We start from the raw sequence: 24,244 nt of genomic DNA, 5'->3' as shown, positions 1-24,244 counted from the left end.
AAAGTGTGGTCAGTGAAGAATCTGAGGGGAAAGAATCAGAACGAGACGGTTAAATAAAACAAATAAGAGAAGGAGAGAGAGAGAGAGAGAGAGACGGATAAGACTAGTTACGTTTTCCAGAACATAATTGTTCTATTTTGCACTGGCAAATCAAATTTTAGATGATATTCGTGTTCCAACTTTTTTGACTGTGATGGGTGTAAAACCATTTAATTTGTTACGCAGTCCAATGCACCCTGTTAAGCCTGCCGATAATGTAGGTTTTCGCAAATAAAACAGTGTGAGGCATTTTATGTTTAAGGAAAAACAGTTACAACTCATTCCCTCCTCCCCTCCCTCTGCTTTCCGCAGGGATCGCTCCCTACACGACTCCCTTGTCCATACGTCCCCCCCATCCCTCCCCACCGATATCCCTCCTGGCACTTATCCGTGTAAGCGGAACAAGTGCTACACATGCCCTTACACTTCCTCCCTTACCACCATTCAGGGCCCCAGACAGTCCTTCCAGGTGTGGCGACACTTCACCTGTGAGTCGACTGGGGTGATATACTGTGTCCGGTGCTCCCGATGTGGCCTTCTATATATTGGCGAGACCCGACGCAGACTGGGAGACCGCTTTGCTGAACACCTACGCTCTGTCCGCCAGAGAAAGCAGGATCTCCCAGTGGCCACACATTTTAATTCCACATTCCATTCCCATTCTGACATGTCTATCCACGGCCTCCTCTACTGTAAAGATGAAGCCACACTCAGGTTGGAGGAACAACACCTTATATTCCATCTGGGTAGCCTCCAACCTGATGGCATGAACATTGACTTCTCTAACTTCCGCTAATGCCCCACCTCCCCCTCGTACCCCATCCGTTATTTATTTATATACACACATTCTTTCTCTCACTCTCCTTTTTCTCCCTCTGTCCCTCTGAATATACCTCTTGCCCATCCTCTGGGTCCCCCCCCTTGTCTTTCTCCCTGGGCCTCCTGTCCTATGATCCTCTCATATCCCCTTTTGCCTATCACCTGTCCAGCTCTTGGCTCTATCCCTCCCCCTCCTGTCTTCTCCTATCATTTTGGATCTCCCCCTCCTCCTCCCACTTTCAGATCTCTTACTAACTCTTCCTTCAGTTAGTCCTGACGAAGGGTCTCGGCCCAAAAAGTCGACTGTACCTCTTCTTAGAGATGCTGCCTGGCCTGCTGTGTTCACCAGCAACTTTGATGTGTGTTGCGCAACTCAATGTTGATGGCTGTGAATTGTGTACCTTTCCATCAATCACATTACCCAACAATAAGCTTTAAGGACACAGTCTAAAATGACCACTATTTACCTAAACCTTTGATTATTGCTGAGAGGTTTAGATTTCATAAAACGAATCAAGAGGAAGGCGGGCCGGTTTCACAGTTTATGGTGGTGCTGATGTAATTGTCTGAACATCGTGACTTGGGGATTTTGGCCAGTTGCTGAAAGACACGTTACATGATAGACTCGTTATGTGGTCTGCGTAGTGAGGCAAATCAGAAACGTTTGCTTACAGATGACAGACTAACATTACAGAAGGCAATTGAGATTAGTATGTCTATGGAGATGGCACAGCTATTAAGCGCATCTTCCCAAGTTCATAAAGACTACTGACTTTAAGAATGAGACATCATTGGCAATCAGTACTACTGTTGTGGCAAATCGGGGTATTCAGAAAAGAATGCTGGTAAAAAAGATTTAGATTGCCTAAGTTGTGGCAAAAGGGGCATATTGAATGCACCTGTAAAAGTAAAAATCATAAACGTGAACAAGATGGAGCATACTGAGGACAGACTGAGTTACTCTCTGTGGTTGAAGAAGCTTTACGTGTTTTATCGATTTCAGGGCATGAAGATGGCTATTAGGCAGTGAGGATGCTGGTGGACATGGGTGTTGTAGTACCGCTGGTGTCAGAGACAGTTTACAAGTCAAGTCAAGTCACTTTTTATTGTCATTTCGACCATAACTGCCGGCACAGTACACAGTAAAAACAAGACAACATTTTTCAGGACCATGGTGCGACGTGAAACAATACAAAAACTACACTGAACTACGTAAAACAACACAAAAACTACACGAGGCTACAGACCTACCCAGGACTACATAAAGTGCACAAAACAGTGCAGGCATTACAATAAGTAATAAACAAGACAATAGGCACAGTAGAGGGCAGTAGGTCGGTGTCAGTCCAGGCTCTGGCTATTGAGGAGTCTGATGGCTTGGAGGAAGAAACTGTTACATAGATTGGTCGTGAGAGCCCAAATACTTCGGTGCCTTTTGCCAGATGCAGGAGGGAGAAGAGTTTGTATGAGGGGTGCGTGGGGTCCTTCATAATGCTGTCTGCTTTACGGATGCAGCGTGTGGTGTAAATGTCTGTAATGGTGGGAAGAGAGACCCCGATGATCTTCTCAGCTGACCTCACTATCCGCTGCAGGGTCTTGCAATCCGAGATGGTGCAATTTCCAAACCAGGCAGTGATGCAGCTTCTCAGGATGCTCTCAATACAACCTCTGTAGAATGTGGTGAGGATGGGGGGTGGGAGATGGACTTTTCTCAGCCTTTGCAGAAAGTAGAGATGCTGCTGTGCTTTCTTGGCTATGGAGCTGGTGTTGATGGACCAGGTGAGATTCTCTGCCAGGTGAACACCAAGAAATTTGGTGCTCTTAACGATCTCTATGGAGGAGTCGTCGATGTTCAGCAGGGAGTGGTCGCTCCGTGTCCTCCTGAAGTCAACAACCATCTCTTTTGTTTTGTTCACATTCAGAGACAGGTTGTTTGCTCTGCACCAGTCCGTTAGCCGCTGCACCTCCTCTCTGTATGCTGACTCATCGTTCTTGCTGATGAGACCCACCACAGTTGTGTCATCGGCGAACTTGATGATGTGGTTTAAGCTGTGTGTTGCAGCACAGTCGTGGGTCAGCAGAGTGAACAGCAGTGGACTGAGCACACAGCCCTGGGGGGCCCCCATGCTCAGTGTGATGGTGTTGGAGGTGCTGCTCCCAATTCAGACTGACTGAGGTCTCCCACTCAGGAAGTCTAGGATCCAGTTGCAGAGGAAGGTGTTCTGGCCCAGTAGGCTCAGCTTTCCAATCAGTTTCTGAGGAATGATTGTGTTGAACGCTGAACTGAAGTCTATGAACAGCATTCAAACGTACGTGTCTTTTTTGTCCAGGTGGGTGAGGGCCAGGTGGAGGGTGATAGCAATGGCATTGTCTGTTGAACAGTTGGGATGGTACACGAACTGCAGGGGGTCCAGTGAGGGGGGCAGCAGGGTCTTGATGTGCCTCATGACGAGCCTCTCGAAACACTTCATGGTGATGAATGTGAGTGTGACGGGACAGTAGTTATTGAGGCAGGACACTGAAGACTTCTTTGGCACGGGGACGATGGTGGTGGCCTTGAAGCAAATGCAGCATGTCACCCCAGAAGGGGCAAGGTTGATTTTTAAAGCTTTCACTGGTGAGGTTGTTCCAGTGAGGGGAGTGGTACATATTACAGTGGAGATTAACAAGCAGAGAAAAACTTCTACTGTACGCCGTTAAGGGTATGTATCCAGCACTTCTGCGGTTTGCTGGTTGGAGAAACTCAAACTCAACGAGCACAAAGCGCTCGTTGGTGGGAGTACTGGTCTACAAGAGATATTGAAGACATACAGAGGTATTCAATGGAGAACTGGCCACTGTTAAATTGGCTGTTAAGCTCAACACAACATCTAAATGCCTGAAGGCAAGACCTGTACCATATGCCCTCAAACCAAAGGTAAAAGTTGAATTGGAAAGGCTGGTCCAGAGTAAGGTATTGGAACCAGAGTGTCTTAGTAAATGGACAACTCCAGTGGTTCCTGTCCAAAAAAAAGAGATGGGTCTTTAAGGCTTTGTGGAGCCTTCAAGGTAACCATTAACCCGGTTCTTACAGCTGAACAATACCCTCTTCCCCTCATTGATGACCTTTTTTGCAGGATTGGCCGGAGGACCAATCTGCAAGTGGAACCAGAGTCATAGGACCTGTTGATCATAGTAACTCACAAAGGAACATCCAGGTACCAAAGGCTTCTGTTTGGTATTACATTGGCTCCGGCACTTTTTCAGCAAGCAATGGACTAGATCCTGAGCAGGTTGACAAGGATGCAATGATATTCGGATGACTTACTCCTTACTGGGAAAAATGAGTGTGAGCACCTACAAAACTTGGGTACTACACTATGAAGACTCGAGGAATAATCGGCTAAAGATCTGGAAGGACAAGTGAGTTCCTTTGACCTTCGATTGTATATTTGGGCCATGTGATCCACAACTCAGGAGGCTCCATCACCACATAATGTACAGCATTTAAGATCCTTCTTAGGACTACTAACATACTATGCAAAGTTTGTTCCTAACCTAGCGAGCAGACTGAAACTATTTCATGAGCTTTTAACACATTGTCATTGCACAGATCGCTGCGAAGAGGCTTTTAAAAAGGCCAGAATAGCTTTGTCACAATCTGAAGCACTCACACACTTTAACCTGTCATTGCCCATGTAGTTGACCTGCAACACATCACCCTATGGTGTGAGGGCAGTTATCTCAAACATCATCCCGTTGGGTGAAGCCTGTCCAATCGCTTTTGTGTCAAGGACATTAAGCAAGGGAGAAAGCCATTACATCCAGATTGAGCGAGAAGCACTTGCAAATGTCTTTGGAGTGAAGAAATTCCATCAATTCCTATTTGGTCGACAACTTACACTACTGACAGATCATCACCCCTTGATGTCAATTTTTGGTCCACATGCAGGCATTCCTTCCTTGGCTGCTAGTCAAATGCAACGTTGTGCGCTGTTACTATCTGCACATCAGTCCAATATGAAGCTCACGAGGTCCACGCACCACTCGAATGCTGATGGGTTATCCAGACTTCCCTTAGCTGTTACAGCTCCAGAGCTATTCCCAAACAGATCCTTTGCTTCAAGGAAATACCTACAACTTTGATAACTGTGGTGCAAGTCTGGAAGCACACACATACTGACCCTGATCTATCGAAAGTGGTGGCCATGGTAACACATGAATGGAAAGGAGAGACAACCATAGAATTGAAACCTTACCCAGTTCGATGGAAGATGCTCACAGTCCAAGCAAGGTGTTTCTATGGGGTTACCGCATTGTCCTTTCCGCACAATTAAGAAAGCAAGTGCTTGACAAGCTATATGTAGGACACTGTGGAGTAGTGCACATGAAAGAAATTGCACGTAGCTACTTCTGGTGGCCAGGACTGGATTTAACTATTGAAGAGAAGGCCAAAGTATGCCCACGTTGTCAGCACGTGAGAAATGTTTCTCAACTTTCTCCTTTGCATCCATGAGAAAGGCCTGAAGAATCATAGCAGAGGACTCACATCGCTTTTGCAGGAGCTGCAGAAAGCCACATGTTTTTGGTCGTAATGGATGTACACAGCAAATGGCCTGAGACTGCCATCATGAAGAGAACTACATCTGACAAATGCATTGAGGAGCTACTTTCCATCTTTAGCCATTTTGGGATTCCTCAACAACTTGTAAGTGACAATGGCCCACAACTCCTGTCTGAAGAGTTAAGACCATAAGACATAGGAGCATAATTAGGCCATCTGGCCCATCAAGCCTGCTCCGCCATTCAATCATGGCTGATCCTTATTTTCTATCTCCTCCTCAACCCCAGTTACCGGCCTTCTCCCCGTAACCTTTGATGCCATGTCCAATCAAGAACCTATCAATCTCTGCCTTAAATACACCTAATGACATGGCCTCCACAGCTGCCTGTGGCAACAAATTCCATGAGCTCTCCACCTTTTTGCTCAAGAAATTTCTCCGCATCTATTTTAAAAGGGTGCCTCTCTATCCTGAGGCTTTGCTCTCTTGTCGTAGACTCTCCCACCGTGGGAAACATCCTTTCCACATCTACTATGTATAGGCCTTTCAATATTCGAAAGGTTTCAATGAGACTCCCCCTTATCCTTCTGAATTCCAGTGAGTACAGACCCAGAGCCATCAAATGTTCCTCGTATGATAACCCTTTCATTCCTGGAATCATCCTTGTGAACCTCCTCTGGACCCTCTCCAATACCAGCACATCTTTTCTAAGATGAGGGGCCCAAAACTGTTCACAATACTCAAGGTGAGACCTCACCAGTGCTTTATAAAGCCTCAGCTTCACACCCTTGCTCTTGTATTTTACCTCTTGAAATGAATGCTAACATGGCATTTATGGAAGCAAACAGCACATCAAGTCAGCACCACATCATGCAGCCACCAATGGCCTTGCTGAATGATTCATACAAACAATGAAACAAGCCCTCAAGACTTCAATGGGAAATCAATCCCTCAACCAGTGCCTTAGCACTTCCTTGCACCTCACACCTCCACTAAAATGGCTTCAGCCACTGCACTGATGAAAAGACAGCTTCGCACCTGTCTTGATCTGCTTAGACCCCCAAACACAAAACAGATTGTGCTAAATAAACAGAAAACCCAAGCAGAGAGATGTGCCAAAGTGAAGTACAGAAATTTCACAGCAGGAGAGGGAATACTTTTCCAGAACTACAAAGTCGGTATCTGTGACGGTCGTGGCACAAACTAGTCCTATGACATACACAGTGGAATCTAGTGACCACAACATCTGGAGAAGGCATGTTGATCAGCTGTCACCCTGTTATGAGGCAAGTGAAAACCAACACAAACACCCCAGTCTAGATCGAGTTGTAGAAATGACACAGCCAATGCTTCCTCATCATCTGCGCTTTCTGCAGTGCCCCCAACTGACAATACAATACTCAAGCCAAGTTCCATACACCACCACTCAGAGATGAAATGACTTCAGTGTTCTCACCAGGTCATTGGTACCTTCACAGAAACAGGCAGCCTCCAGATTGAACCTCTAGTGCCTAACCCTCAGCACATGGGGCTGAATAATCCCCAGGGTTATATTAGGGAATAGAGGCTGTCTAGCCTTTTACTCTTGTTTAGAAAAAAAATGTTTTTTGTTGTTGATTGAATTTGATGATTAGTCATAGTCATAGTCATACTTTATTGATCCCGGAGGAAATTGGTTTTCGTTACAGTTGCTCCATAAATAATAAACAGTAATAGAACCATAAATAGTTAAATAGTAATATGTAAATTGTGCCAGGAAATAAGTCCAGGACCAGCCTATTGGCTCAGGGTGTCTGACCCTCCAAGGGAGGAGTTGTAAAGTTTGATGGCCACAGGCAGGAATGACTTCCTATGACGCTCTGTGCTGCATCTTGGAGGAATGAGTCTCTGGCTGAATGTACTCCTGTGCCCACCCAGTACATTATGTAGTGGATGGGAGACATTGACCAAGATGGCATGCAACTTGGACAGTATCTTTTTTTCAGACACCACCGTTAGAGAGTCCAGTTCCATCCCCACCACATCACATTACTCCATTGAATGTTAATAATTCAGCTGGTGGAAGGGAGAGAAACTTTTAAAATAAGGGAAGAGGGATATGTAATGTATTCATGTATATTTTGACCCTGATGTATAGATGTAAGGTGAGAGGTCATTCTGGGAAGAAGACTTGCCAGTAAACTAAACTGTGCACATTTTGTTTCTTCTCATCCCCCATCTCTTGTATGTTATTTACGGCCACCTGGCTCCCTAGGACCACAAACATAACACCAGACTGCAGACTGTAACATTGAAACCGTGATCTGTTGGTCTCCCTTCTCACTGTGGCAGGAGTGATACCTCTCCCTCCATTATTAGTGAGAGAGAAAGCCTGTAGCATGTCAAACGGTTGGGATGAACAGTGGACTCTGATGGACTCTAGATCATGGTCTCTTTACTATTCCTTGCATGCCGGGTGGTGGGGGCAGATGCTTTTGCTGAGGCAGGTGGGGGGAGGGGGAGTGGGGAGGATTGATGCTTTGCTGCTGCTTGTGTGTGGGACGGGAACACTTTGGGGTTCTAACATTTTCCTGTCGTTCACTCTTTGGGGGTTTTATTCTGTTTTGTGGAGATCTGTAGAGAGCTAGACTTTCAGCTTGTATACATCCTCTGATATTAAATGGAACCATTGAACCAGGGCTTTTGCTACACTGGATTTACCCCACGAGTCTTTTAATTCTGTCTGAATTCGTATTCTTTGCCTACCTTTCTTGTGTAACATGAACTCATTGGAGAATCTTTTCAAATAGAAATATCTGTGTGAACATTAGCCCACCCTTGGAGTGGGCCCAGCAAATGTTGCTAGCTCTGCCGGTTGTTGGGGGAATTCAGTCACGTTCAGCACAGATTTTTCCCAGTATAACCTAGCAATCACAATTATTTTACATTAAGCATAATTACATGTGACCTATGTCAGCAATTCTAAGGTGACAAATCATAGATGAGCACTTCCTTGACCAATGTACAAAACATTATTTCTTGACCAACTTGAGATGAGACCCCATACCCCTTATAAGTATCTGATCATAACAAAATAATCCATGTCACATCATTCCAGAAGTTATTTGTAGTCAATAGGGTTGATATTAATATGTTTTCTCTGGCAACCATCCATGTCCACAAACCTATCATCTTGCATATATGTAGAGTTTAAATGCTTTGGAAACAAATTGTGAATCTTTATCTCTTTTCCAACCCACAAATTAATTAAACATTTCCTATATTCCTTCATCTGCATTGTCCTTTATGACATGTTTTGAAATGCCATCTGAGATAGCATTCTGGTGGGATATCATTCTAATTACATTTCTGTTGCCAAGCTAGTTAGCTCAAGTACGGAAGCCAGATCTGAACATATTAGGGCAGGGAGATTTATTCTGTTACACCATACTTAAGCCACTATGTCAACATCTCAAGTGCCAAAAATATCTTGCAACCTTACGCAGTCCATACAGGAATATCTTTCTGGCACGTTATGTGAATCAGCCACTTGTTGGTGATCCTTTCTTTAGTTTGAAAGCAGCCCTTGTACCAAAGGCTCCTCTGTGTTTATTGTAACAACTTGATCAGTAACCCAGGTTTCAAACCGATGCACAATTGCCTTCCACTGCAATTTTCAAAGACTTGCTTATCTCCCATTTTCACCACTGACAATGTTGCCAACCTACATGTAATTTGAACTGGTGGCATCCTGAAACTACATTTGTACTGTGATTAAAAGAAAGGCTCACATTTTTTTCTGAAAGTTTGTTATTTTGCACTACTGATTTTATGCCATGAGGGCAATATATTAAGCAGAAATATAGAAACATAGAAAATAGGTACAGGAGTAGGCCATTCAGCCCTTCGAGCCTGCACCGCCATTTATTATGATCATGGCTGATCATCCAACTCAGAACCCCGCCCCAGCCTTCCCTCCATACCCCCTGACCCCCGTAGCCACAAGGGCCATATCTAACTCCCTCTTAAATATAGCCAATGAACTGGCCTCAACTGTTTCCTGTGGCAGAGAATTCCACAGATTCACCACTCTCTGTGTGAAGAAGTTTTTCCTAATCTCGGTCCTAAAAGGCTTCCCCTCTATCCTCAAACTGTGGCCCCTCGTTCAGGACTTCCCCAACATGGGGAACAATCTTCCTGCATCTAGCCTGTCCAATCCCTTTAGGATTTTATACGTTTCAATCAGATCCCCCCTCTATCTTCTAAATTCCAACGAGTACAAGCCCAGTTCATCCAGTCTTTCTTCATATGAAAGTCCTGCCATCCCAGGAATCAATCTGGTGAACCTTCTTTGTACTCCCTCTATGGCAAGGATGTCTTTCCTCAGATTAGGGGACCAAAACTGCACACAATACTCCAGGTGTATTACATTATTTAATGGTATTGTTACCAATAGAACTGATAAACTGATAACTAATATAGAAGTCTAGAAATTATACTTCTATTTTTTCATGTGTTGTAACAGTTTTGCATGGTGTGCTAATGCAGTTTTAAGAAATTGCCACTTGGATCATACCTTCATTAGTACTCTCAATTGAATTACATTGCTATGTGCTGTTTCGACTTCAAGGAATGGTACAAGTTGATGTTCAATATAGAACAGCGACAGGAATTTAAACACACAGCAGCAACCTGAGGAACCAGCTCTGGAAATGGAGAATGCACTATAAATCAGCAACATTGCAAATGCTGGAGCACTCTACCTCTTCAAGATTGGCTGTTGCAATGCTGGGAGAGGGGAGGGGACGTATTCTTAGGAGGGACATTCCCTTGGTTACACATGGACTCTACTTGCTTATGGCACTCTGCTTTCAGCAGGAGGTTACCAATATCTGCAAGCAAAGGAGGACTGCAGAGTAGTGCAGTAACAAATACAACAACCTTGTCAGGTATGTGAAGGGAATTACTCAAGATCATAACAAATAGGAGCAGGCGTAGGCCACCTGGCCTGTCGAGCTTGCTCCACTATTCAATGAGATCATGGTTGATCTGGCCATGGACTCAGCTCCACCTACCTGCCTTGTCCCCTCAACCCTTAATTCTCCTGTTATGCAAAAATATACACACTATCCTCGTTATATGCGAGGACATTCCCGATCAAAACTTTTCCATGGACGGCTTCCAGACCGTTCGGGCTGACCGGAAGTGCACTGAGAGCGGTAAGCGTAAAGGTGTTGGGTGCTTACTGTTCTGGTTAACAACAGATGGTGCAGTCCGGGTCATATTACGATCGAGGAACGTGTTTGTAGACCAGATATTGAACTTTTTACTGTTGGACTTCGGCCATATTCCACCGAGATACAACATTGGGCGGCACTGGAGGTCGTTCCTGCCTGTGGCCATCGAACTTGCAGCTCCTCCCATGGAGGGTCAGACACCCTGAGCCAATAGGCTGGTCCTGGACTTATTTTCCATCTGGCATAGTTTGCATTTTGTTGTTTGATTGTTTGTGGTTTTTGTATTGCTATATTTACGCTCTATTCTTGGTTGGTGCGGCTGTAACGAAACCCAATTTCCCTCGGGATCAATAAAGTATATCTATCTATCTATCTATATGTTCCTTGAAGTTGACGCATAATGTGAAATCGCATAATGTGAATAATTATTTAAATAGAGAAAATAGGGATGGGTTCCAGAGGGCTTCCTAAATATGTTTCATCTGTAACTTATTCACATTTTTATACCATACGACACAAAAGCAGAACTACAAGACAACATTTGTATTATATTTAATCAACTTAAGGTAATATTCAATGTAATAAATCATAGAAAGTTAACATCCTCTGGTGTACAGTACTTACCAACAGTGGCAGGTGTGTTCGCTCCGGGAGATGAGTGGTTGTTGTGGTGTCGGGCAGCTTTACACGGATAAGGTGGATGGTTGTGGTCGTTGGGATAATATCAAGCACAGCAATGGGTGAAGGAAGACTCAAAGAACTCTTAGAACTACTGGCAGCAGAAAGATTACAGCAATTTGCATAAAGTGGTGAGGGTTGTTTGCTTGGAAGCATTTTGTTTTAAATTTGGTTGTCGGGAAGAAGGGTTGACAGCAGGGAACGACTGAAATGTTGACTTCGTTCTAAACTTGGGTCCATGTCCATCGCCATTTGTGCTAAGTGTTCCGACTTCCACCATTCCCACACCATTGGTAAACTCCCGGGATTTTCAAAATCGGCGGTTGCTTGCAGCATCTGAGAGATAGTTTGCTGTAAAAAAAATACGTATGCCTTGAATGTGGATCACACCTTGGTCGAGTGGTTGAATCAGTGATGTTGTGTTAAGCGGCAGGAAACGCACTGTTATGTTAGGATGAATGCTGTCCAAATGTTTATGATGGGCTGGTACATTGTCAAGCAACAAAAGAACTTTAAAGGCAAGATTCTGTTCCTGGCAGTAGCGTCCCAGAGCTGTGTTACCTTCCACTGATGCCACGTTGTTTATAATTTCCAACTTTTTTTCAAGTGTTAAAGTGGTACTCTGCCATCAGCTGACAGCCCAAGACATGACATTGGATGCTTAGGAGGCATAGTTAAATATTTCAAGCACAAAATCACTGCACTGTAGGTAAAACCAACAGAAGTTTAAGATCACGCATCCACACCTTGCCAAAGCCAATGCGAGAGTGGCGGGAGTGAAATTGTGAGGCGCGCGCACCTGACTTGTATTGGCAGGAAAGCGGTGCTTCTCGTCCCAACAGTGAGACTGTGAGGTGTGTGCATGTGACTTGTATTGGCGGGAAGGCAGTGTTCCTCGCATAACTGTGAGTTTTGGACGCATATAACCAGACGATGGTAGAAATAGGTTCCTCGCATAACTGTGAATCCGCATAGTCTGACGACGCATATAACGAGGATAGGGTGTACTTTACCGTGCTTTTAATATACTTAATGAAGTAGCATTTACTGCTTCCCTGCGCAGAGGTTCCACAGATTCACTATTCTCCAGGAAAAGCAGTTTCTTTTCATCTCCATCCTAAATCTATTCCCCTGAATTTCAAGGCTATGTTCCCTAGTTCTAGTCCCACCATTTGAAGCAACTTTCCTGCTGCTATATTATTTATCACTCCCATAATTTAACATTTCTATAAGACACCCTCTCTTTCTGAATTCCAGCAAGTAGAAGACTATAAGTACAAACATTTCATTCCCATTTACACTTCTGCACTGAAGAATGACAATAAACAATTTTGTATCTTGAATCCGGAATAAAACATAGGATCAGGATCAGGCCATTTAGCCCATTGAGTCTGCTCTGATATTTGATCATGGCTGATTTATTATCCATTTCAACCCCATTCTCTTACCTTCTCCCCATAACTTTTGATGCTCTGACTAATAACGAACCTACCAGCCTCCACTTTAAATATACCATATGACTTGACGTCCACAGCCACCTGTGGCAAAGAATTCCACAGATTTACCACCCTCTGACAAAAGAATTTCTTCCTCAATTCTGTTCTAAAGTGATGTATTCTGAGGCTGTGACCTCTCATCTTAGACTCCTCACTATAGGAAACATTCTCTCCATGTCCTTTCTATCTTGGCCTTTCAATATTCGATCATTTTCAATGATATGTCCCTCATTCTTCTAAATTCGAGCGAGTACGGGTCCAGAGCTATCAAACATTCCTCATACATTAACCATTTCATTCTGGGAATCATTCTTGAAAACATCCTCTGGATCCTCTCCAATGCCAGCACATCCCTTCTCAGATAAGAGGCCCGAAACTGCTCACTATACTCCAAGTGCAGTCTGACCAATACCTTGTAAAGCCTCACCTCTTCCATCACCACCATACGTGTCCAAGCAGCCCTAAAAAGGTCAGGCAAAGATTCACGTGCTCCCCCTCCAAACTCATTACTGCATCTGGTGCTCCTGATGTGGCCTCCTCAATATCGGCAAGACCAGCCATGAACAGCACTTAGCAGAACACCTGCACTCTGTGCAGTGGCCATCCTAAGCTCCCAGGAGGAGTCAAGGTATGCAACTATCTGTCCACTGCCAGGGCGAGGCCTAACATAAACTAGAAGAAAAGTGCTTTATGTTCCATATGGGTAGTTACAACTCAGTGGTATGATCACTGAATTTTCCAGTTTCAGGTAACTTGCACATTCTGTGCTCCTTTCTCTCTCCCTTCACCAACAGACACTACGGCACCCAATTTTGTTTCCCCCCCCCCCCCCCCGATTCTATCTGCCTATCACCCAAACACTTGAAAGACCTACTGGGTCACCTATCCCCTCCCCCAACTGGTTCCTGCTGGCCATCATCCCATCCTTATCTGATTTGATTTGTCATCTTCTTTATGTATTAGCTTCTAGCATCTGCAGCCTCTTGTGCCTCCACTGTCACAACCACGGACTCTGCCACAGAGTCTGGACGCTCTCGCAGGCAAGCATCTGAAAGAAGACGGCAATCACACACATGAGAATGACACATTCCAGCCAATTTGAGTTTCTTTGTAATTCTCTTCCTTTCTTTCAGTCTTGTCAAATCTTATGCCCCTGCCTAGCTGATTGTACATTCTGGGAAAGGAGATCAGTGATTTTTAGATAGATGTTGTTAAAGGAGCAGTATTAATTTAGTTTTACTTTACTGCTTTCGAGCCACAGTGATGGTATTAGCTCATACCTCTGCAATTGGACCTTGGACTTTCTGACTAACAGACCCCAATCAGTTAAGTTAAACAAACTCTCCTCCTCCACTCTCACCCTGAACACCAGTGTGCCTCAAGGCTGTGTGCTGAGCCCTCTTCTGTACTCCCGTTTCATCTATGACTGCATTCCTGTACATGGTTCTAACTCCATAATCAAGTTCACAGACAACACCATGGTGGTTGGCCTGATCAGACGGGATGACGAGACAGCCTACAGGGATGAGGTCCAGCACCTGGCCACGTGGTGTGCCGACAACAACCTGGCCCTTAACACCCAGAAGACCAAGGAGATCATTGTGGACTTCAGGCATGCTAGGAGCCTCACTCACGTCCCCATCTACATCAACGGAGCTGTAATGGAGCGTGTATCAAGCTTCAAATTCCTTGGTGTCCACATTTCCAAGGATCTCACCTGTCCCTGAACTCCTCCATCCTGATCAAAAAGGCACAATAGTGCCTTTATTTCCTGCAGAGCATCAAGAAAGCTCACCCCTGTCCCAAGATACTGACAGACTTTTACCGCTGTACCATTGAGAGCTTACTCACCAACTGCATCTCAGTGTGGTATGGCAATTGACCCGTATCGGACCGCAAAGCACTCCAGCATGTGGTGAAAACTGCCCAGCGGATTATTGGCACCCATTTGCCCACCATTGAGAACATCTACCATAAACGCTGCTTGGGCAGGGCGAAAAGCATTATCAAGGATGCATCTCACCCTAACCATGGACTTTTTACTCTCTTCCCATCCAGTAGGCGCTGCAGGAGCCTCTGCTCCCACACCAGCAGGCACAGGAAGAGCTTCTTCCCTGAGGCTGTGACCCTGCTGAACCTCACATCACAGCGCTAAGCAGTATTGCACCCATATTGTTCTGTCTCAGTACTTTTATATTTGTGTGCTGTAGCACTTACTTTTTATTGCTGTTATTTTGTAAATAACACTATTCTTTGCATTTCTGGTCGGATGCTAACTGCATTTCATTGGCTTTGTCTCTGTACTCGGCACAATGACAATCAAGTTGAATCTAATCTAATCTAATCTATCAGTTTTCAGTTAGTTTGAGAGTCTTTGGTTAACAGCCCTGCTGGCCTAGCATTTGATATTTTCCTTTGTTCTGTACAGTTCTTATTAAAACTCAGTGAACTGTTCATTCGGTGCCTGTATGTCTCTCTCTACTTGGACCATCACTGAGCTCCCACCAGCAAGACTTGACCCCTTCCAGTGTTCAAATGGACTCATGTAAAGTTCAGGCAGTCACAGTGGCCTAAACAGTCTACAGTCAAACCGGTGTGGTGTTTCATGGGGTTTGCAAACTTTTATTGCTGTTTCATAAGAAACTTCAGTTCCATTGCGGTTCCCATAAAGGCATCCACCAGGAAGATCCCTGCAGCATTCTAATGGACAAGTGAAGAAGACCAAGGGTTCTTGGAGCTAAGGCAACACTTCACCACTGCCCCAGTGCTGCAACATCCAGACCCATCCCATTCATTCATCATCGAGGTTGATGCATTTGATGTCGGCATTGGAGATGTTCTCTCTCGTAGCACTCTTCAGTAGCTAATTGGCCTGTGCTTTTCTTTCCCATTGTTTGACTCCCGCAGAGTGTAACTGTGATGTCAGGAACTGAGGTCTTTTGATTGTCAAGGAGGCCCTGGAGGGAGCAGAGGACTCCTTTCTAGTATGGACAGTTCACAAAAGCCTCCTCTTACATTTGTGACGCCGAGAGACTCAACTCCAGCCAAGCCCATTGGGCTCTCTTCTTCATCAATTTTAATTTCACCCTTGCCTATTGTCCTGGCAGCAAGAATAGCAAGGCTGATGCTCTCACCTGCCAGTCTGACATCTCTGAGGACAATACCAAACCACAGCCCATCCTTCCAACCACATGCATAGATGCTCCAGTGAATTGGAAAATAGAGGTAGAGGTTAAGACTGGCCAACACTTGGATCCAGGCCCAGGTGGGGAACCTCCCAACTGGATATTCATTCCCACCATTGTGTGCCCCAGAGTGTTGGAGTGCTGTTGCTCTTCCAGACTAGTTGACCATCCAAGGATTCAGCAGACCCTGAAATTTATGATGAGACTATTTTGGTGGCTGTCTATGTCTCAATATGTCCACAACTTCATCTCTACCTGTCCCCTTCGTGCCCAGTACAAGACATCATGTCAGCGCCCTGCTGGTCTGCTCTGCCTGCTGCCTGTGCTTTATTGCCCTTGGTGCCACCTCTCAGTGGATTTTGTCACTGGTCTGCCACCTTCAGTTGGGAACACTACCATTCTGGTAGTTGTAGACTGGTTCTCTTAAACTCTCCCCAAGCTCCATCAGCTCATGAGATTGCCATCCTCATGGTTCGGCACATGTAGAGGTTGCACGGCTTCCTTCAGGACACGGTGTCTGATTGAGGACCACAGTTCACGCCCCATTTTTGGAAGAGTTTCTGTTCTCTTTTGGGTGCCATTCCACCCCAATCTAAAGGACAGGCTCAGAGAGTGAATCAGGAGCTGGAGACAACCCTGTGCTACCTTGTCTCTTCCAACCCCAGAACCTGGAGTTACCAACTGGTTTGGATAGAGATTGCCCACAATAACCTCCAGTCGTCCTCTTCATCCCCCTGTGAATGCCAAAAGGGATTCCAGGCACTACTCTTGAATGACCAAGGGATTGACATGGGAGTCCCTGCTGCTGAACGCTACAGGTGCATGTGGAGATGGGCCAGGGCTTTTCTGTTGCGCACCCAGAAACAATATGCCTGGCAAGCTGACTGGCTCCATCAACAGGTGAAGCCTCTGAAGCTTGTATGTTCTCCCTGTGACTGAGTGGGTTTCCTCTGAGTGCTCCGGTTTCCTCCCACAGTCCAAAGACATCGGTTGGTAGGTTAATTGGTCATTGTAAATTGTCACATAATTTGGATTGGATTAAATTGGGGTTTGCTGGGCAGCATGGCTCAAAGGGCTGGAAGGACAAACTCCATACTGTATGTCGATTAAAAAAATAAATAGGCCATGGGAAAAGATCTGGCTAGTGTCTGGAGATCTTCCACTGACAGTTGAGAGCCCCAGGTTGGTCCCACGCTATGTGGGAGTCATTCATAGTGGAGGAGGCTATCAGCGGAACCTCCTATAGGCTGTGTTTACCATCACTGATTTACTCAGTGCTCCATATATCCGAGCTCAAGCTGGTGACCTCCTCCCCTCTTGTTCCAGTCAACTCCCTCCACCTCCTCTCCTCTTGTTGGACGGGTCCCTGGTTGACTCTGTGCAGCACATCCTGGCATCTTGCTGGGTGCGGGGAAGTCTTAAGTACCTCATTGATTTGGAGGGGGATGGACAAGAAGGATGTTTTTTCGTTCCAGCTGCACACATCTGGACAAGTCTCACATCTAGGACTTCAAGCGGGCATAGGCCTCTGGCACCTTGGCAGCTGCGTCTAGGGAGGGAAGCCCTGTCACAACCACGGAGTGCGGGCATTCTCACAGGCGGGCAGTTGAAAGAAGATGGCAATCACATGAGAATACCCACATTCCAGCCAAATAGGGTTTCTTTGTAACTGTATTTAACTCTCTTCTTTTTATTTCAGTCTTGTCAAGTCTTGATCAAAGCACAGCGACGACAATGCTCCCTGCATACCTTTGTCCATGTTCCAGGAAAGAAGATTAGTGATTTAGATAGACACTATTAAAGGAAGAAGATTATTGATTTAGACAAACTCTGTTAAAAGGGTGTTATTAATTTATTTCTAGGTTACTGCTTTCGAGCCGCAGGGACGGCATTACGTTTTAGACAGTGGCCTTGTTGGCCTGGCATTTATTCTTTTCCTTTGTTCTGTACAGTTCTTATTAAAACTCAGTGAACTGTTTATTCAATGCCTGTGTCTCTCCCTCCCTACTTGGGCCATCACTGAACTCCTGTATCCACTTATCAGCTCCTCTCCCTCCACTTGTCTTCATCTGTCCTCATTTTGCCTCTTGCTATTACCCACCATTGGTCTGCCAATGTCACCCCTCCCCATTCCCCACGTGGCTCTCCACATGCCCATCATCCTCGTCACCTGGTTCCACCTATCACCTGCATCAACATGTTCCCTCACCTCTTTATCCTGGCTTTCTCGCCTGTAAGGCAGGGTCTCGACCTGAAATGTCAGACAACCCTCAACTTACAATGCTTCCTGGCCCACTTTGTCAGTCCAGCAATTTTTTTTGTAACATGTTCCAGGCCCCCCCACGTTGCTCCATAAGGGAATGATGTTATCCTATGTGGGGACATTATGTCAGGAGGTGAAGAATGACTCACACCAGGAAGTGCCCAGCTAAATTATCAGTTACATGAAATAATATGGACATGATTGTCAAAGGGCTGTTTTCAGCAGGTTGCAGAGTACGCAAGAGGTCATTCATTCGTGATGTAGCACAAGATTTAACAAGGGCTTTTGTCTCTTTTTGGTGGGCTGCAATCAGCGCAGGGCCCATAAAAAGGGAAGTGTAAGCACAGCGGCCATTGTGTGAGTGAGCCGGTCTTAATGGTCAGGCTTTGGCTCAACAGACTAGAGCAAGCACAGACAGAGGCTCTAAGACAGTAAGTTTCTAATAATTTTTTTTCTGTCAATACGTAACTAAGTGCACTGAGAATGGGTTCGGAGACAGTGTTATGTTCCTTGTGTGAGATGTGGGAACTCTGGCAGACCTCCAGTCTCCATGATAACTACATCTGCACAAAGTGCACCAAGCTGCAGCTCCTTAGAGACCACGTTAAGGAACAGGAGCTGTAGCCTGATGACTTTTCGTTCATAAGGGAAATAAGGAGGTAATAGATGGGAGCTAAAGGGATGTAGTCACCCTGAAGTTGCAGGAGGCAGGTGTCTGGGTGACTGTCAGGAGAGGGAAAGGGAGTAGGCAGCCAGTGCAGAGTAACCCTGTGGCCGTTCCCTCGATGTTAAGTAAACTGCTGGGGGTGGGGATGAACTACTGGGGGGAAGCTGCAACGACCAGGTCTCTGGCACTGAATCCGGCTCTGTGTTTCGGAAGGGAAGGGGGGAGAAGAAGAATGCAGAAGTGATACGGGATTCCATAGTTACAGAAGCAGAAAGCAGATTCTGAGGACATGAAGGAGATACCTGTATGAGATATTGCCTCCCAGGTGTCATGGTCCATGGCATTCTAAAGGGAGAGGGTGAACAGATGGAAGTCATGGTATATATTGGTACCAATAACATAGGTAGGAAAAGGGAAGAGGTCCTGAAGAGAGAATTTAGGGAATTAGGCAGAAAGCTGAAAAACAGGACATCCAGGGTAGGGGCTGAAGAACTGATGCAGGGGGCAGAGTTTCAGATTTCTGGATCATTGAAATCTCTTCTGGGGAAGGTATGGCCTGTACGAAAATGACAGGTTACACTTGAACCTAAGGGGGACGAATATCCTTGCAGGCAGGTTTACTAGAGCTGTTGGGAAGATTTAAAACTAAATTGACAGGGGTATGGGTTCCGGAGTGATAGGGCTAAGGATGGGGCAGTTAGTATACAACTAGATGCAGTGTGTAATGAGACTGTCAGGAAGGACAGGCAGATGATAGGGCAAAATTGCAGTCAGAGGGGTGAGTTGAAGTGCAACACGGGGGCAGTATCAAAAACGTTGTTGAAAACAGGACTGAAGATGTTATACTTGGATGCACACAGTAGATGGAATAAGTAGATGATCTTGTAATGCAATTTGAGATTGGCAGGTATGACATTGTGGCTGAAAGAAGATCATTGTTGGGAGCTTAACATCCAACAATATACATTGCATTCAAAGGATACACATTGTATCACATTGAGGAACAGATACTGTATGTAAACAGTTTAAGGAAATGTGTAAAATTAATAGCGTGTTGTCATGGGGGATTTCAACTTCCCTAGTATAAACTGGGACCACCTTAGTGCAAGGGGTTTAGATGGGGCAGAATTTGTTAAGCTGTACCCAGGAGGGTTTCTTAGAATCAGAATCAGATTTATTGTCATCGGCATGTGTCGTGAAACTTGCTAACTTAGCAACAGCAGTTCAATGCAATACATAATATAGAAGAAAGATAAATAAATAAATAAATAAATCTATTACAGTGTATGTATATTGAATAGATTAAAAATTGTGCAAAAAACAGAATTAATATATATTAAAAAGGTGAGGTAGTGTTCAAGGGTTCAATGTCCATTTAGGAATCGGATGACAGAGGGGAAGAAGCTGTTCCTGAATCACTGAGTGTGTGCCTTCAGGCTTCTGTATCTCCTTCCTGATGGTAACAGTGAGAAAAGGGCATGCCCTGGGTGTTGGAGGTCGTTAATAGTGCATGCTGCCTTTCTGAGACACTACTCCCTGAAGATGTCCTGGGTACTTTGTAGGCTAGTACTCAAGAGAAGCCATCTAAATTTACAACTCTCTGTAGCTTCTTCCGATTCTGTGCAGTAGCACCCCCACCCCATACCAGACAGTGATGCAGCATGTCAGAATGCTCTCCTCAGTACATCTATAGAAGTTTTTGAGTGTATTTGTTGACATACCAAATCTCTTCAAACTCCTCATGAAGTATCGTTGCTGTCTTGCCTTCTTTATAACTGCATTGATATGTTGGGACCAGGTTAGATCCTCAGAGATCCTGACACCCAGGAACTTGAAACTGTTCACTCTCTCCACTTCTGATCCTTCAATTAGGATTGGAATGTGTTCCTTCACCTTCCCCTTCCTGAAGTCCGCAATCAGCTCTTTTGTCTTACTGACATTGAGTTCCAGGTTATTGCTACGGCACCATTCCACTAGTTGGCATATCTCACTCCTGTACGCCCTCTCATCACCACCTGAGATTCTACCAACAATAGTTGTATCATCAGCAAATTTATAGATGGTATTTGAGCTATGCCTAGCCACACAGTCATTTATATATAGAGTAGAGCAGTGGGCTAAGCACACACCCCTGAGGTGCACCAGTGTTGATCGCCAGTGAGGAGGAGATGTTATCACCAATCCGCACAGATTGTGATCTTCTGGTTAGGAAGTCAAGGATCCAGTTGCAGAGGGAGGTACAGAGGCCCAGGTTCTGCACGTCTCAATCAGGATTGTGGGGATGATGGTGTTAAATACAGAGCTATAATCGATGAACTGCATCCTGACATAGGTGTTCGTGTTGTTCAGGTGGTCTAAAGCCGTGTGAAGAGCCATTGAGATTGCATCTGCCATTGACCTATTGTGGCGATAGGCAAATTGCAATGGGTCCAGGTCCTTGCTGAGGCAGGAGTTCAGTCTAGTCATGACCAACCTCTCAAAGCATTTCATCACTGTAGATATGAGTGCCACCAGGCAGTAGTCATTAAGGCAGCTCACATTATTCTTCTTAGGCACAGGTATAATTGTTGCCATTTTGAAGCAAGTGAGAACTTCCGCCCATAACAGTGAGAGGTTGAAAATGTCCTTGATATTAAATCAATATGTGAATGCTGCAAGGAGAGGAGAGGCTATACTGCACCTGGTGTTGGGGAGTGAGCCTAGTCAGGTGACTGACCTTTCAGTGGATGAACAGTAAGGAAACAGTAAACACAATTTTTTAACTTGCAGGATAGCTATAGATACAGATAGGTATGGTCCTTGTGAGAGAGTTTTAAATTGGAGTGGGGCAAATTATGAGGGCATTAGGCAAGTCTACATCAGACATGTGGAGGATGTTTAAAGATCAATTGCACAGAATACAGGAAAGGTATGTTCCTGTTAGAAGGAAGGATGGGGATGGAAAGATAAGAGCACTTTGGATGCCCAGGGAGGTGATGAATTTAGTCAAGAAGAAAAAGGAAACGTATGTAAAGCTTCAGCGGTTAGGATCAAATGAAGCACATGAGGAGTATAAAGAAGCCAGAAAAGAAGTAAAGAAGGGAATTAGGAAAGCCAGGAGGAACCATGAAAAGTCCTTGGGAAGTAGGATTAAGGTTCTATACCAAGGCATTCTATACGTACATCAAGAGCAAGAGGATAACTAGGGAGAGGGTGGGACCACTCAAGGATAAAGGGAGGAACATTTGCTTGGATGCGGAGAATGTGAGTGAGGTACTTAATGAGTAGCTTGCTTTTGAATTTACCGAGGAAAAGGATATGGAGTACCAGGAGTTCAGTGCTGAGTGTATAAATATGTTCGGGCATTTAGAGGTCAAGGAGGAAATATTTAGATGCTTAAGGAGTATTAAGGTGGCTAAGTTCCCAGGGTCTGATGATATTTACCCAAGGTTATTGAGGAAGGCGAGCGACGAGATTGCTGGGGCCTTAACTAGTATCTTTGTGTCCTATCTAGGCACAGGCAAGGTCCTGGAGGACAGGTGAGTGGCTAATATCGTTGCTCTATTTAACAAAAGAACAAGGGAGAATGCTGGGAACTATAGACCAGTGAGTCTCACGTCAGTTGTAGGGAATTTGCTGGAGAAAATCCTTTGGAATATGTTATATGAGCATTTGGAAACCCACAGCCTAATTAGGGAGAGCCAGTATGGCTTTGTGCGGGGCAGGTAGTGTCTTACCAACTTGATTGAGATTTATGACAAGGCAATGAGAGAGATTGATGAAGGTAGAGGAGTGGATGTTGTCTACGTGGATTTTAGTAAGATGTTGGACAAAGTCCCTCATGGGAGGCTAATCCAGAAGATTAAAATACATGGGATCTGCAGCAAATTGGCTGTTTGGATTCAGAACTGGCTTGTGCCTAGAAAACAGAGGGTAGTGGCTGAAGGGACTTATTTGAGCTGGAGGTCTGTAAATAGTGGAGTTCCACAGGGATCTGTGCTGGGACCTCTGCTGTTTGTGATGTATATAAATGACCTGGATGAAAATGTAGATTGGTGGGTTAGTAAGTCTGCAAATGATACCAAGGTTGGTGGAGTTGTGGATAGTGTAAAAGAATGGTAAAGGATACAACTTGATATAGATCAGTTGCAGATATGGGCAGAGAAATGGCAACTGGTCATTTAAATGTGAGGTGTTGCACTTTGGTAGGGCAAATGCAAATGCAAGGAGACAGTACACTGTTAAGGGCAAGATCCTTAACAGTAATGCTGATCAGAGAGAACGTGGGGTTCAACTTCATAGCTCCTTGAATGTGACGACACTGGTCGATAGGGTGGTTAAGAAGGCTTATGGAATGCTTTCATTTATTAGTCGAGGTATTAAGCTCAAAAGTCAAGAGGTTATGTTGCAACTTTATAAAACTCTGGTTAGGCCACATCTGGAGCATTGCATATAGTTCTGGTTGCTCCACCATAGGAAGGATATTGAGGCTTAGGAGAGGGTGCAGAAGAGGCTTACCATGATGCTGCCTGGATTACTGGGCATGTGCTATCATGAGAGGCTGGACACACTTGGGTTGTTTTCTCTGGAGCAATGAAGAGTGATGGGGGATCTGATGTTGGTTTATAAGATTATGAGGAGCATAGGTAGAGTGGACAGAGAATATCTTTTTCCCCAAGGTTGAAATGTCCAGTACCAGAGGCCATGTAATGAAGGTGAGGGGGGTAGGATCAAAGGGGATGTGAGGGGTAAGCTTTTTTACTCAGAAAGTGGTGGATACCTAGAATACGTTACCTGGTATGGTGGTAAAGGCCTAGACAGAGTGGATGTGGAGAAGATGTTTCCTATAGTTGAGGAGTCTAGGACCAGAAGGCATAGCCTCAGAATTCAGGGACATCCATTTCTAACAGAGATGAGGAAACATTTCTTTAACCAGCTGGTGTTGAATCTGTGGAACTAATTGCTACAGACAGCTGCTTAGGACAGTTCATTGGGTATATTTAATGTGGAGGTTGGTAGGTTGATTAATCATGTCTTGATTAATCAGTGCGTCAAAGGTTACAGGGAAAATGGAGTTGAGAAGGATAATAAATCAGACATGATAGGATGGTGGTTCTGATGAGATGGGCTGAATGGCCTGATTCTGCTACTGTGTCTTATGCTCTTTGATTTCTGTTTGCCTAATCTTACGATACTCAATATTACTGAATAGAATTTCCAGGCACAAGATTGCATACTTTTCAATAGGCATTTCCAGCAGCAATTTCGGATCTTTAATTGTAAAGTCCCACTGATTTTTACATAGACAGCAATGCTCCTTACTTATTAGAGGTTTGAAGCATTCACAAAAAGATATAAACA

Source organism: Mobula birostris, chromosome X (genome assembly GCF_030028105.1).
Source record: "Mobula birostris isolate sMobBir1 chromosome X, sMobBir1.hap1, whole genome shotgun sequence".
Lineage (NCBI taxonomy): Eukaryota > Metazoa > Chordata > Chondrichthyes > Myliobatiformes > Myliobatidae > Mobula > Mobula birostris.
This window is presented reverse-complemented; position numbering follows the sequence as displayed.